This window comes from Rutidosis leptorrhynchoides, chromosome 3, assembly GCF_046630445.1.
Source record: "Rutidosis leptorrhynchoides isolate AG116_Rl617_1_P2 chromosome 3, CSIRO_AGI_Rlap_v1, whole genome shotgun sequence".
In the NCBI taxonomy this organism is placed as follows: domain Eukaryota; kingdom Viridiplantae; phylum Streptophyta; class Magnoliopsida; order Asterales; family Asteraceae; genus Rutidosis; species Rutidosis leptorrhynchoides.
Window position 1 is genome coordinate 670,755,344 of NC_092335.1, and position 15,300 is coordinate 670,770,643.

A 15,300-nucleotide genomic window follows, 5' to 3' on the forward strand; every position below is an offset into this window, starting at 1 on the left:
CTTGTATTTCTGACTATAAACTTATACTTTTTCTATTTATATTCATAAAGTTAAGTTCAATACGAAACTGTGGCCACTGGAATCACTCAAAACGGATTAGAAACGAAGAAATGGCGAGTAAAACAAGATTGATAAAAACTACTCATTTTACCTACGTGAAAGTTAGTAATAAATCTATTCCAACCATAACCTAATCAACTTATATTGTATATTATGTAATATTGAGATACCATAGACACGTATACAATGTTTCGACCTATCATGTCGACCCATCTATATATATATTGCGGAACAACCATAGACACTCTATATGTGAATGTTGGAGTTAGCTATACAGGGTTGAGGTTGATTCCAAAATATATGTATAGTCTGAGTTGTGATCAATACTGAGATACGTATACACTGGGCCGTGGATTTATTCAAGATAATATTTATCGATTTATTTCTGTACATCTAACTGTGGACAACTAGTTGTAGGTTACTAACGAGGACAGCTGACTTAATAAACTTAAAACATCAAAATGTATTAAAAGTATTGTAAATATATTTTGAACATACTTTGATATATATGTATATATTGTTATAGGTTCGTGAATCAACCAGTGGCCAAGTCTTACTTCCCGACGAAGTAAAAATCTGTGAAAGTGAGTTATAGTCCCACTTTTAAAATCTAATATTTTTGGGATGAGAATACATGCAGGTTTTATAAATGATTTACAAAATAGACACAAGTACGTGAAACTACATTCTATGGTTGAATTATCGAAATCGAATATACCCCTTTTTATTAAGTCTGGTAATCTAAGAATTAGGGAACATACACCCTAATTAACGCGAATCCTAAAGATAGATCTATTGGGCCTAACAAACCCCATCCAAAGTACCGGATTCTTTAGTACTTCGAAATTTATATCATATCCGAAGGGTGTCTCAGAATGATGGGGATATTCTTATATATGCATCTTGTTAATGTCGGTTACCAGGTGTTCACCATATGAATGATTTTTATCTCTATGTATGGGATGTGTATTGAAATATGAAATCTTGTGGTCTATTGTTATGATTTGATATATATATATAGGTTAAACCTATAACTCACCAACATTTTTGTTGACGTTTAAAGCATGTTTATTCTCAGGTGAATACTAAGAGCTTCCGCTGTTGCATACTAAAATAAGGACAAGATTTGGAGTCCATGTTTGTATGATATTGTGTAAAAACTGCATTCAAGAAACTGATTTCGATGTAACATATTTGTATTGTAAACCATTATGTAATGGTCGTGTGTAAACAGGATATTTTAGATTATCATTATTTGATAATCTACGTAAAGCTTTTTAAACCTTTATTTATGAAATAAAGGTTATGGTTTGTTTTAAAAATGAATGCAGTCTTTGAAAAAAACGTCTCATATAGAGGTCAAAACCTCGCAACGAAATCAATTAATATGGAACGTTTTTAATCAATAAGAACGGGACATTTCATCATGTCACTTAGAGCAAAGGAGGTTGAGTGATCAGGATTTCGGGCAACTAAGAAGGTGAAGTGATCGGGGTCATTCTCAGTGGCTGGGTGATAGGTCATGGTGTCCCTCATTAATTGGAGTTGTCATTCAGAGACATTTTCTGTTTCAGTGAATAGGTGGTGTAATGGGTGGTTTAATAGGATAGGAATCCAGTAATCACAAGGGGTAGGAACAGCCTTAGTGAAAAAGGCGTTGTTTGACATTGCTGTGATATCATGAGCATGATTAGTTAACACACAGTTCATTTGGTGTTTTTGTGAAGATGGTGACAAAACATTTAATTAATTCAATTTAAAAATTTGTCAAAGTTCATTTGAAACAGCATCAACACTTAGCAATTTTTGGACAGAAGGGAATTTCGAGCACTTTGCAATTTTGAACAAGGAAAGGTTTTTGAGTATGAAGGTTTTCGTGCAAGCAATTTTTGAGCATTTCATACAACAAAGAATTTCAGTCAACACACAATAGAATTTCAGACAACACTTTCTCGAGCAGTCAAAGTTTTTCAGTCAGAACACATTTTCGAGCAGAAAAGAGTTTTTCAAGCAGACCTTTTTCGAGCACATAAGATTTTCAGTCAAACACTTTTTCAGACACAAGAGGATTTTTCATACAGTCATTATTTTTGCACATAAGGTTTTCAGTCAATAACTTTTTCGGGCACAAAAGGATTTTTCATACAGAGATTTAAAGGTTTTCAGTCAGTCACTTTTTCGAACACTATTTTCGAGCGCTCGAAAACATGTGATTTTCGAGCACTCTGTCTGTTTGAGTACATATTCATTACTTAGCAGAAAAATTAACAAATTAGGCCAAATTAAGTTTTAATGAGTGAAATCTATGATAAACCTAACTCGATCAAAAGCATGAATTAAGGCTAAACCTTTGATATGCTCAAAGTTAGTCATGAACCCTAAAATTGACCTCTTTTCGAAATTGGAATGACACAAGCATCTAACAATGAATTAGAGGAAGTAATCATGTTCTATTCATCACACACATAAACCCTAAGTCAATTTATCCTAACAGATTTGAATTATAGGTGTAATTGATCAGAACAAGGTCTTAGGGTTCGAAACCCATGTGCACACAAAATAGAGATTAAGTAAGTAATCATGCAAACCATGGCATTTTTATGTATTTAAGTGATTACAGAGATCTTAAAGCTTCTACAAAACAACAAATTTAATCACAAACACATTAATTTAGAGAAAAATACCGATTTGGTTTTAGTGTGAGGAAGGTGAACAGTGATGATGACGATGGTGTTGTAGTGACCCGAACTTTTCCATGTTTATATATATATATATATATATTAAATGAAATTGTTATTTACATGATTAAGTGTTTCCAACATGTTAAGCAATGAAACTTGTTAAGACTTGATTAATTGAAATAGGTTTCATATAGACAATTGACCACCCAAGTTGACCGGTGATTCACGAACGTTAAAACTTGTAAAAACTATACGATGACATATATATGGTTATATATATAGTTAACATGATTATATTATAAGTATGTATCTCATTAGGTATTTTAACAATGAGTTATATACATAAAAATGAGACTATTAATTTAAGAAACTCGAAAGCGATATATATAACGATTATCGTTATAACAACGTCTTACTAGGTACATATGAATCATATTAAGATATTGATACATTTGGTTAATTATGTTAAATGATAAGTAAATATATTATTAAGTGTATTAACAATGAAATACATATGTAAAAATAAGACTACTAACTTAATGATTTCGAAACGAGACATATATGTAACGATTATCGTTGTAACGACATTTAAATGTATATATCATATTAAGATATATTAATATATCATAATATCATGATAATATAATAATTTAAAATCTCATTTTATATTATAAACTTTGGGTTAACAACATTTAACAAGATCGTTAACCTAAAGGTCTCAAAACAACACTTACATGTAACGACTAACGATGACTTAACGACTCAGTTAAAATGTATATACATGTAGTGTTTTAATATGTATTCATACACTTTTGAAAGACTTCAAGACACTTATCAAAATACTTCTACTTAACAAAAATGCTTACAATTACATCCTCGTTCAGTTTCATCAACAATTCTACTCGTATGCACCCGTATTCGTACTCGTACAATATATAGCTTTTAGATGTATGTACTATTGGTATATACACTCCAATGATCAGCTCTTAGCAGCCCATGTGAGTCACATAACACATGTGGGAACCATCATTTGTCAACTAGCATGAAATATCTCATAAAATTACAAAAATATGAGTAATCATTCATGACTTATTTACATGAAAACAAAATTACATATCCTTTATATCTAATCCATACACCAACGATCAAAAACACCTACAAACACTTTCATTCTTCAATTTTCTTCATCTAATTGATCTCTCTCAAGTTCTATCTTCAAGTTCTAAGTGTTCTTCATAAATTCCAAAAGTTCTAGTTTCATAAAATCAAGAATACTTCCAAGATTGCAAGTTTACTTCCAAGTTTTCTAAATCCATTCCAAGTAATCATCCAAGATCAAGAAACCTTTGTTACTTACAGTAGGTTATCTTTCTAATACAAGGTAATAATCATATTCAAACTTTAATTCAATTTCTATAACTATAACAATCTTATTTTGGAAATCTTACTTGAAATTGTTTTCGTGTCATGATTCTGCTTCAAGAACTTTCAAGCCATCCAAGGATCCTTTGAAGCTAGATCCATTTTTCTCATTTACAGTAGGTTTATCCAAGGAACTTGAGGTAGTAATGATGTTCATAACATCATTCGATTCATACATAAAAAGCTGTCTTATTCAACGTTATAAACTTGTAATCACTAGAACATAGTTTAGTTAATTCTAAACTTGTTCGCAAATAAAGTTAATCTTTCTAACTAGACTTTTAAAATCAACTAAACACATGTTCTATATCTATATGATATGCTAACTTAATGATTTAAAACCCGAAAACACGATAAACACCATAAAACTGGATATACGCCGTCGTAGTAAAACCGGGGGCTGTTTTGGGTTAGTTAATTAAAAACTATGATAACCTTTGATTTAAAAGTTTTTATTCTGGGAAAATGATTTTTATTATGAACATGAAACTATATCCAAAAATTATGGTTAAACTCAAAGTGGAAGTATGTTTTCTATAATGGTCATCTAGACGTCGTTCTTTCGACTGAAATGACTACCTTTACAAAAACGACTTGTAACTTATTTTTCCGACTATAAACCTATACTTTTTCTGTTTAGATTCATAAAATAGAATTAATATGAAACCATAGCAATTTGATTCACTCAAAACGGATTTAAAATGAAGAAGTTATGGATAAAACAAGATTGGATAATTTTTCTCATTTTAGCTACGTGAAAATTGGTAACAAATCTATTCCAACCATAACTTAATCAAATTGTATTGTATATTATGTAATCTTGAGATACCATAGACACGTATACAATATTTCGACCTATCATGTTGACACATCTATATATATTTCGGAACAACCATAGACACTCTATATGTGAATGTTGGAGTTAGCTATACAGGGTTGAGGTTGATTCCAAAATATATATAGGTTGAGTTGTGATCAATACTGAGATACGTATCCACTGGGTCGTAAATTGATTCAAGATAATATTTATCAATTTATTTCTGTACATCTAACTGTGGACAACTAGTTGTAGGTTACTAACGAGGACAGCTGACTTAATAAACTTAAAACATCAAAATATATTAAAAGTGTTGTAAATATATTTTGAACATACTTTGATATATATGTATATATTGTTATAGGTTCGTGAATCAACCAGTGGCCAAGTCTTACTTCCCGATGAAGTAAAAATCTGTGAAAGTGAGTTATAGTCCCACTTTTAAAATCTAATATTTTTGGGATGAGAATACATGCAGGTTTTATAAATGATTTACAAAATAGACACAAGTACGTGAAACTACATTCTATGGTTGAATTATCGAAATCGAATATGCCCATTTTTATTAAGTCTGGTAATCTAAGAATTAGGGAACAGACACCCTAATTGACGCGAATCCTAAAGATAGATCTATTGGGCCTAACAAACCCCATCCAAAGTACCGGATGCTTTAGTACTTCAAAATTTATATCATATCCGAAGGGTGTCCCGGAATGATGGGGATATTCTTAAATATGCATCTTGTTAATGTCGGTTACCAGGTGTTCACCATATGAATGATTTTTATCTCTATGTATAGGATATGTATTGAAATATGAAATCTTGTGGTCTATTGTTACGATTTGATATATATAGGTTAAACCTATAACTCACCAACATTTTTGTTGACGTTTAAAGCATGTTTATTCTCAGGTAAATACTAAGAGCTTCCGCTGTTGCATACTAAAATAAGGACAAGATTTGGAGTCCATGTTTGTATGATATTGTGTAAAAACTGCATTCAAGAAACTGATTTCGATGTAACATATTTGTATTGTAAACCATTATGTAATGGTCGTGTGTAAACAGGATATTTTAGATTATCATTATTTGATAATCTACGTAAAGCTTTTTAAACCTTTATTTATGAAATAAAGGTTATGGTTTGTTTTAAAAATGAATGCAGTCTTTGAAAAACGTCTCATATAGAGGTCAAAACCTCGCAACGAAATCAATTAATATGGAACGTTTTTAATCAATAAGAACGGGACATTTCAGTTGGTATCCGAGCGTTGGTGTTAGAGAACCAAAAAATTTGCATTAGTGTGTCTTATCGAGTTTGTTAGGATGCATTAGTGAGTCTGGACTTCGACCGTGTTTTCTTTAAAAATGATTGCTTAACATTTTTGTTGGAAACTATATATTATTAACATGTATATATTATGTGATATATTAATCTCTTAACATGTTTGATATTGTGTGATAGATGTCTACCTCTAGCACAAATCCCATTGACTCACCTAATAATAACGAAGAGTCGAATATATATTGGACTGATTCACAAGTTCCCGAAGAAGAACCGGAAGAAGAATCAGAACCGGAAGAAGAATCAGAACCGGAAGAGGAGGAACCGGAGGAGGAAATAGAACCGGTAGGGGAAATAATAAAACGGTTAAGTAAAAGAAAATCCTCAACCAACCGACCAAGGTTAATTATGGTCAATGGTGTTTCCACCAAGGAAGCAAAATATTGGGAGGATTACCAATTCTCCGATGAATCGGATTCCGACGAGAATTCCGATGATGTTATAGAAATTACCCCAACTGAATTTAAAAAGGCAAAAGAAAATAATAAGGGAAAGGGCATAAAAATAGAGAAATCTAATTCCAACCCCGATGAACTTTATATGTATCGTCAACCCCCGAAGCCCTTAAGTTGTAACAATGACCCGGGAACCTCTAAACCACCAGGTTTTTCTAAACCGTTGTGGAAAACGACAGCTCGTATTAGGGGAACATCATATATCCCTAGAAACTTGGCAAAACGAACCAAAACCAAAGAAGAAGAAACGAGCGAGTCGGAATAATATAGTTGTATTCGTGTGGTGTAATATATGTAATATAGTGTGCTTATGCTTTATGATATATGTAAAAATTGCTTGTATTAATAAGTATTTTTTTTATGAATCTAACTCTTGTCTATTTTATAGTATAAAAACACAAAATGGATAGACAACCCAATATTTTAAGAGACCTACCCGGAGACATGATTGATGAAATCTTGTCTAGAGTCGGACAGAATTCTTCAGCACAACTATTTACGGCGAAATCAGTTTGTAAGACATTCGAAGAACGTTCCAAGAATGTCTTGGTTTATAAGAGACTTTCGTTTGAAAGATGGGGGATATCACATTGGGAAACCCATAAGTTACGATGTGTTTACTTTGACGCATATATTGTGGGGAACCCAAATGCTATTTTACTCAACGGGTTAAGAAATTATTTTGAATCAATGTATCCGAATATAGGACTTCATGATTTAGAAAAAGCGGCTAACATGCAACATAAAGAAGCATGCTATGCTTACGGGTTAGTAATGTTCGCTTCTCACCAAAGTGAGAAAAAGAACATCGGGCTACAACTATTAAACAAAATGTTCCCACAAGTGACGGAGTCGGTAATTGGTGTAAGAAATGAGGTTTTTAGGTTATTACGAGACTGTTGGTGAAAGGATCCGAAACTAATCATCCGGACGTTGTCCATATTGATTACAAACGAATTACAATAGTTGATAACATTGCGAGGTACTTGCCCTCTATATGATACATCTTACAAACGTTGCATTTATTCTTAAAAGACAATCTATAGTTACATCCATAATTGACATATTCGCCTGACATTTCATAATATTCAAATGACCTAAACCGCCATTTACTTAATAATAGTCTCTATGAACTTCAATGACTCGAATGCAACGCCTTATGATATAAGTCCTTAATGGCCTCAAGTAGTATCCTTAGTACGAGATAATGCACAGCGGAAGACTTAATTCATACCTGAGAATAACATGCTTTAAAATGTCAACATAAAGTTGGTGAGATATAGGTTTAATGTCGACAGCGATATAAATATAGACTACAAGATTTCATATATAAACATTTTAATAAAAATATTCTAAGTGGTTGAGCACTTGGTAACCATACTTAACAATTAATCACGTCGCATATTCCCTTTAATATGAAATCTTACTACACTGTACCAAGTGTAGTCACGAAACGAAGTACTGTGCAACCGTTGAATACTGGTCGTCCAGTCCGGTTGGGGTTGTCAGGCCCGATAGATCTATCAACAGGATTCGCGTTTACAATACCGCTGTAAATATTAGTTACCAAGCTACAGGGAAGTATGCCAGTGGTACAACTCAACGTAGAATATATTTTTCAGTTACTTGTGTCCATAACGTAAAACATAAAATACATGTATTCTCATCCCGAAATATTTAGAGTTTAAAAGTGGGACTATATACTCACTTTCGTCTTGAAGATATATATAATTTGACTTGGTCTCCGGTTGATATCACGAACCTATCCATATATAATATATCAATACCTTTTCTTTTTAAACAAACGTCACATATATATACTTGTTATACTTTTAATACTTTGAATAATTCCTTAGTCCGTAGTTAGCAGCTCGTTGTTAGTAATTCAATTTTAATGGTTCATTTTTAGATGTTTAATATACCCGCAATGAAATAAATAAAACCCCCAACGAAATAAATAAAACCCCATCGTATATGTATTGGTCGAGATTAATCTTGACCCACGGTACCGGTGTTGTCAAATGACGTGTTGCGTACATAAAGTACCGGTGTTGTCAAATGACGTGTTGCGTACAAACATGGGATCTTATGATTAATCTTCTCGTGTTGTTTACGGGTGATCCTGAACCATATAAAATTGAATTATAAGTACATATATATAAAATATCATGTTATCTTAGAAATATGTGATTTATTTAATTTTTCCCAATTAATCCCGAAGTTAAACAAGTCTAGGATAACCAATTTTGTTTCGGTCATAGTTTCTTCGTTACAAATCCGTTTTCGTTGATTCAACTTGCCATCTCCTTGGATCGAGTCCCTCTTTAAGACTATGAACTGAAAATACCTTGGTTTGTATTCAAAATCACACGGCATAGGTGAAAATTTAGTGAAACTTATGAAGTTAAACATTTTTGTTACAAAAAAATAACACTTAATGACCATTTTTCTAAAAATACTTATACTTTGAATTAAATCATGAAATTTCTATGTGTTAACATATTTATAGTAAAAATCATTTTTCCAGAACATAAACCTCCAATTCAAAGTTTAAGATAGTTTTTAATTATCCAACCCAAAACAGTCCCCGGTTACACTCCGACGTCGTAAAAACAGTTTTTAAGATATTCTTTGAAAAACCAAGTTATACCTTGTTAAGTTAGCATATATTTAAGTTATATTACAGGTCTTGAAGTATTTTAAAAGTTAAGTTAGAAGGATCTATTTAGTTTGCAAACAAGTTTGAAAACTTTCAAACTATGTTCTTGTTGTTAAAATTGTATACCACAAAATATGATAGCTATATATATATGAATCGAAGAAGGTTATGAACATAGATACTACCTCAAGTTCCTTGGACAAGATTTCTGTAAAAGAGGAGTAAAAAGCTAGAACCAAAAGGGTGATGGAATTGGATGAAAGATTGGAAGTAAGTTTGTGTTCTTGGAAGGATTTCTTGAAGTGTTTTTGTATGGTTTTCTTATGGTGTTTAAGTAAGGTTTTTGAAGCTAAATGATGGGGAAAATGCTTGGAGATGATCAAGTATGAAGTTAAGAGTATTTTGAGAGAGAAATGGAAGTGTAAGTATAAGAAAATGGGGTGAAGAAATGGTGTGCATGCATAAAAACGTTTTTAGGTTATAAAGGAAAAAAAAATACCTAACTTTGTTTTCTTGCTAAATAATTCATGCTACTTGACAAATGGTTGGTTCCACATGTTTCTTAATCATTTAAGGATGCTAAGGAGCAGATTTTTATTGGTATATACCAATAGTAAATACATCTAGAAGCTGCGTATGATACGGGTACATATACCCTAGGTATACGTATAGAAATCTTTGAGAAAACGGAACGAGGATTCAAATATAGCTATCTTTTGTAAATATACTTATATTGTTTTATGTATTTAAGTCTTTAAAAGTGATTAAATACATTACTTATACGATATATGTATAAACATTATAGGTCATAAGTATTTAAGTCAAATAAAGTTACGTATGGTTATCGTTTTGAAAACTTAAGTTAGTAGTTTCAAAATATACTTATAACTTATTGTTATTAATACAAAATGAGATATTAAAACATTCTTAGATCATGTTAAATATGTATATATACATATATATACACAAACGTATAATTATCATATATTGTATAGTTCGTGATATCATCGGTCAAACTAGACGGTCAAACGTTGTGTAAAACTCTTTTCGAAAACATAAGTCTCAACAATTTGGATTGCTTATCATGTTGGTAAGGTTTAATTTATGTAAATATTAATCTTATAAGTATAGAACGATCGAAAAAGTGCGGGTCAACTTTAGGGTTTTTGCTTATCGTGTCGGAACCATATAGAGATTAGAGTTTAAATTTGGTCGGAAATTTCCGGGTCGTTACAGTACCCACCCGTTAAAGAAATTTCGTCCTCGAAATTTGGTAGAGGTTGTCATAAATAACAATAGGAATGTTTTCATGACGAATATGAGGTAATAATGAAATTTTATCATTATTGAAAGATTTAGATAAAACGATTCGGTTATGTGAGACGCACGAGCGAAGCTATCACAAAAGAGTGAAATGAGTAAATATAGAATTGTTGTAACCGATGACGTGATTATGATCGATTTCCGGGATTTAAGGGTTTTAAAGAAAATCTTATGTAATAAGATTTAGTTTTGCGGCGATCAGGATCTTCTTTGATTTAACGCGGCAATCTGTTTTGATTTCTTTGTCGAATATTTCACTATAAATTTACCTCCTTCCCTTTCTTTCTTCCCACATCTTCTATTCTTTCTCTTTAGTTCCTACTTTAAGACATTCGCTAATATGCTCCATCCCATTCTAATCCTTGTTATATTTCTAACTTTCATATCTTTCATTCTTCTTTTTCATCTATCACCAGAAGAATCTATTCTCTTTTATCCTTTCCTTGGAATTATAATGTTTTTAATTCTCCCGTGCCTTTACGTTGCAATACGTATTGATATGCACGGTTTGTAGTTTTGGGGTTGTTGTTAGGTTTTATACCTTCCCTTATATTTCGATGTTCCTACTCCCGTCCCTTAAAATCATTGTCATCCACAGTTAATGCTCTCTCTTATTTGCTGTGGTTTATGTTCCTATTTCTATTCTGAGGTTTTGTCCCTTCGTTTCTTCTTCCTGTCCTCGAGCCAAGCGAACAATGGTCCGAAATTCGTAGGTAGGAAATTTGGAATGAACCTAGCTATTGATTTTAGAATGAAATTGTAATGGCACGATCTTGATTCGTTAAATTACTCGAATATTCCGGAAAAATAGAACTATCAAGGTGATACGTTCTAATATGTTTGGAGACTTGATAGAATGTAAGAGCCGTGTAACATGGCACATGATGACGGTACTGTGAATCATCACATTCCATTAGAAACTTAACATGACTTACTGTAATATAATGAAGTTGATCAAGTTTCATTATATTATACTAATTCATGCATCAGTTCCCAACACTACTTCAAATCATTTATATTTTAATCTCGGAGGTTTCAGAATTTAGAAATTAACACAGTTTCTTTTATATTGTAACGCAGATGTTACGGAGAGATAAATGATCGCAGATAGGAATAGTTGTAAAAATATCTCCAGAAATATGAAAAATATGTATAACGAATGATATGAAGATATCTTATAATATCTAAGATAAGATGATGATGAAAAATATCATCCGGGCAAGGTTTTGAATAAAGAGTAGGGTTCTTACTGACGGTTTCAGCAGGTACGGAATCGTTTGTATTCTTTGAGAGCAGGTTCAGTCCCTGTGATTTATCCACAGCCTCTTTCATACTTTGCTTCATCCGTTTTCTAGTTCCAAACTTTTTTTTTTTCAGCTTTACCACCTTACTATTCTTTGTCATCAAACTTTTGACCGTTAAAGTCGTTTACAGTTTTTGCTGCTTCGTTAGCATTTCAAGAACTATTTCATAGTCCCGGATGTTTTTCAGAAACTTCACGTTCAGATTATGAAATTCTTAGGGATAGACATTATAGATATGATGGAAGAAGTTCCGCGAGATTTTCAAAATACTGATTGTTGATTTCGCCAAAAGGATAACGATCTGCTGGTGCACCTGTTGATGTTGTCGAGGGATATAAAAGGTTTTCCGGTAATGACGGCGAAAGGACAAGGTATAAATATCATGATTATAATAGAAATAATCTCACTGAAAAGTCGAAGTGGAGCTGTGATAAAATTAGCTTCTTGAAAAGGAATTGTAGGGTTGTTCTTGCTAATAAATGGCAAAGGATTCAATACGTTATGTGTTAAATTATGAATTTGGGTTCAAGAGTTCTTCAGGTGTATAACTGTATGTATAAATCTTCATTCCGTAGGCAAGGTGCGGCGGGTTCAACTTCTCGGTCGAGGTGTTTTCAGGAATCATGAAAGGATTTGAATGCGAATTGTAATCGTCAAGTTACGAATGAGGTTTAAGATAAAATCAAGTGGCAAGCTTGAAGAATTGTTTAGCTTCATATGTTACAATCAACATTTTAATTCATTTTAATTGTCCAGAGTTAGCCGGAACAGTTAGCGTGGAATCCTTAATAGATTTTTAATTAGTTAAATCGTGTGTTTCTAACAATTTTTTTTTTTATTTTGTCCAATGTTTTCTTCTTTATGCCACTTGTTGGATTCTGGTAGGTCAAAATCCGAATATGAAATTTGATTGAAAATGGTTATTCTGGGGTGAGCGGATACGAATATCGGTGGTTGTAAGTAAGATAATAGATAACCGTTGAATCAGATTCAAGAATGTACAATATAACTTATTAATGTGAATTCTAAATATTCCTCGGGTACTACCCACCCGTTAAAATATTTTCATCATTAATAGTTTGTACGAAGGAATTTTTAATTACTATCTTTATGAAAATATACTTGCATATATATTTTCTTCAGAGATAATCATAGATTTAATGAGTCAATAAGATATTAAACTCATTTGATTTATCGTTAATTCTAGGTTACATAATCTCTAAGACTTTAGAAATTACATAATCGTCATACGATACGTAAAGCGAAGATAATCGATGTAGAACGATATATAGAACGAAGATCATACTCGAAGTATAGATATTGAGTCGTGTGATGTTGATATTCGAGATACAGATTGTGATGTTGAGATTTAAGGCGCGGTTGTGATTGGGGTGATAAAGGTACTGTCGGCGTTGACGATGGTAGTACGGATTATGCTGCTGGTGCTGCTGTTGGTGTTTGTAACCTTCGCACCATATTCTCCAAAACCACTACCCGAGCACGGAGTTCGTTGACTTCTTCTATTATACCGGGATGATTGACGGTTGGAACGAGCGAATGAACAAGATTTGAAATATGGGATAGTATGTAATCATGACGAGATACTCTAGAAATGAGCGAGAAAATGGTGTTTCGAATAGGTTCGCCGGTAAGTGCTTCAGGTTCATCGTTAAGAGGACAATTTGGTGGATGGAATGGATCACCTTCTTCTTGCCTCCAGAAATTTAGTATATTACGAACCCATCCCCAATTCATCCAGAATAGATGATGGGAAATTGGTTGATCCATTCCGGTAACGCTGTTCTCGGAGCTCGAATGGAAATCCATATCGGCGAAGCTATCGAAGTCGGAGGAATTTGAGCTGGATGAAGAATCCATCTTGTATGGTCGGAGAAATGAATTTTTGGTTTGGAATAGATTATAGGAGTTGGGTTTGGTACTCTTCAATACATAATTTACATATGTATATATAATATCAAAATCCCATGAATTACGGAGAATCTTTGAAATACGTCAGGCAATGTCTATAGTAACAGATACGCTAGGATATGAATTTTGTCTATACACTATCGATGCACTAAATGCAGTAAGACGTGTCTAGACTTAAGAATGATAAGCAGGCAGTTCCCTAAGAATGATAAGCAGATGATTTCCGACTAGGATTGATAAGCAAAACTTTTGACAGGCAGACACGGTCAAAGTCCAGACTCACTTAATGTATCCTAACAACTACTAGTTAGACACACTAATGCAAGGCCTGGTTCGCTAAGACCAACGCTCTGATACCAACTGAAAGGATCCGAAACTAATCATCCGGACGTTGTCCATATTGATTACAAACGAATTACAATAGTTGATAACATTGCGAGGTACTTGCCCTCTATATGATACATCTTACAAACGTTGCATTTATTCTTAAAAGACAATCTATAGTTACATCCATAATTGACATATTCGCCTGACATTTCATAATATTCAAATGACCTAAACCGCCATTTACTTAATAATAGTCTCTATGAACTTCAATGACTCGAATGCAACGCCTTATGATATAAGTCCTTAATGGCCTCAAGTAGTATCCTTAGTACGAGATAATGCACAGCGGAAGACTTAATTCATACCTGAGAATAACATGCTTTAAAATGTCAACATAAAGTTGGTGAGATATAGGTTTAATGTCGACAGCGATATAAATATAGACCACAAGATTTCATATATAAACATTTTAATAAAAATATTCTAAGTGATTGAGCACTTGGTAACCATACTTAACAATTAATCACGTCGCATATTCCCTTTAATATGAAATCTTACTACACTGTACCAAGTGTAGTCACGAAACGAAGTACTGTGCAACCGTTGAATACTGGTCGTCCAGTCCGGTTGGGGTTGTCAGGCCCGATAGATCTATCAACAGGATTCGCGTTTACAATACCGCTGTAAATATTAGTTACCAAGCTACAGGGAAGTATGCCAGTGGTACAACTCAACGTAGAATATATTTTTCAGTTACTTGTGTCCATAACGTAAAACATAAAATACATGTATTCTCATCCCGAAATATTTAGAGTTTAAAAGTGGGACTATATACTCACTTTCGTCTTGAAGATATATATAATTTGACTTGGTCTCCGGTTGATATCACGAACCTATCCATATATAATATATCAATACCTTTTCTTTTTAAACAAACGTCACATATATATACTTGTTATACTTTTAATACTTTGAATA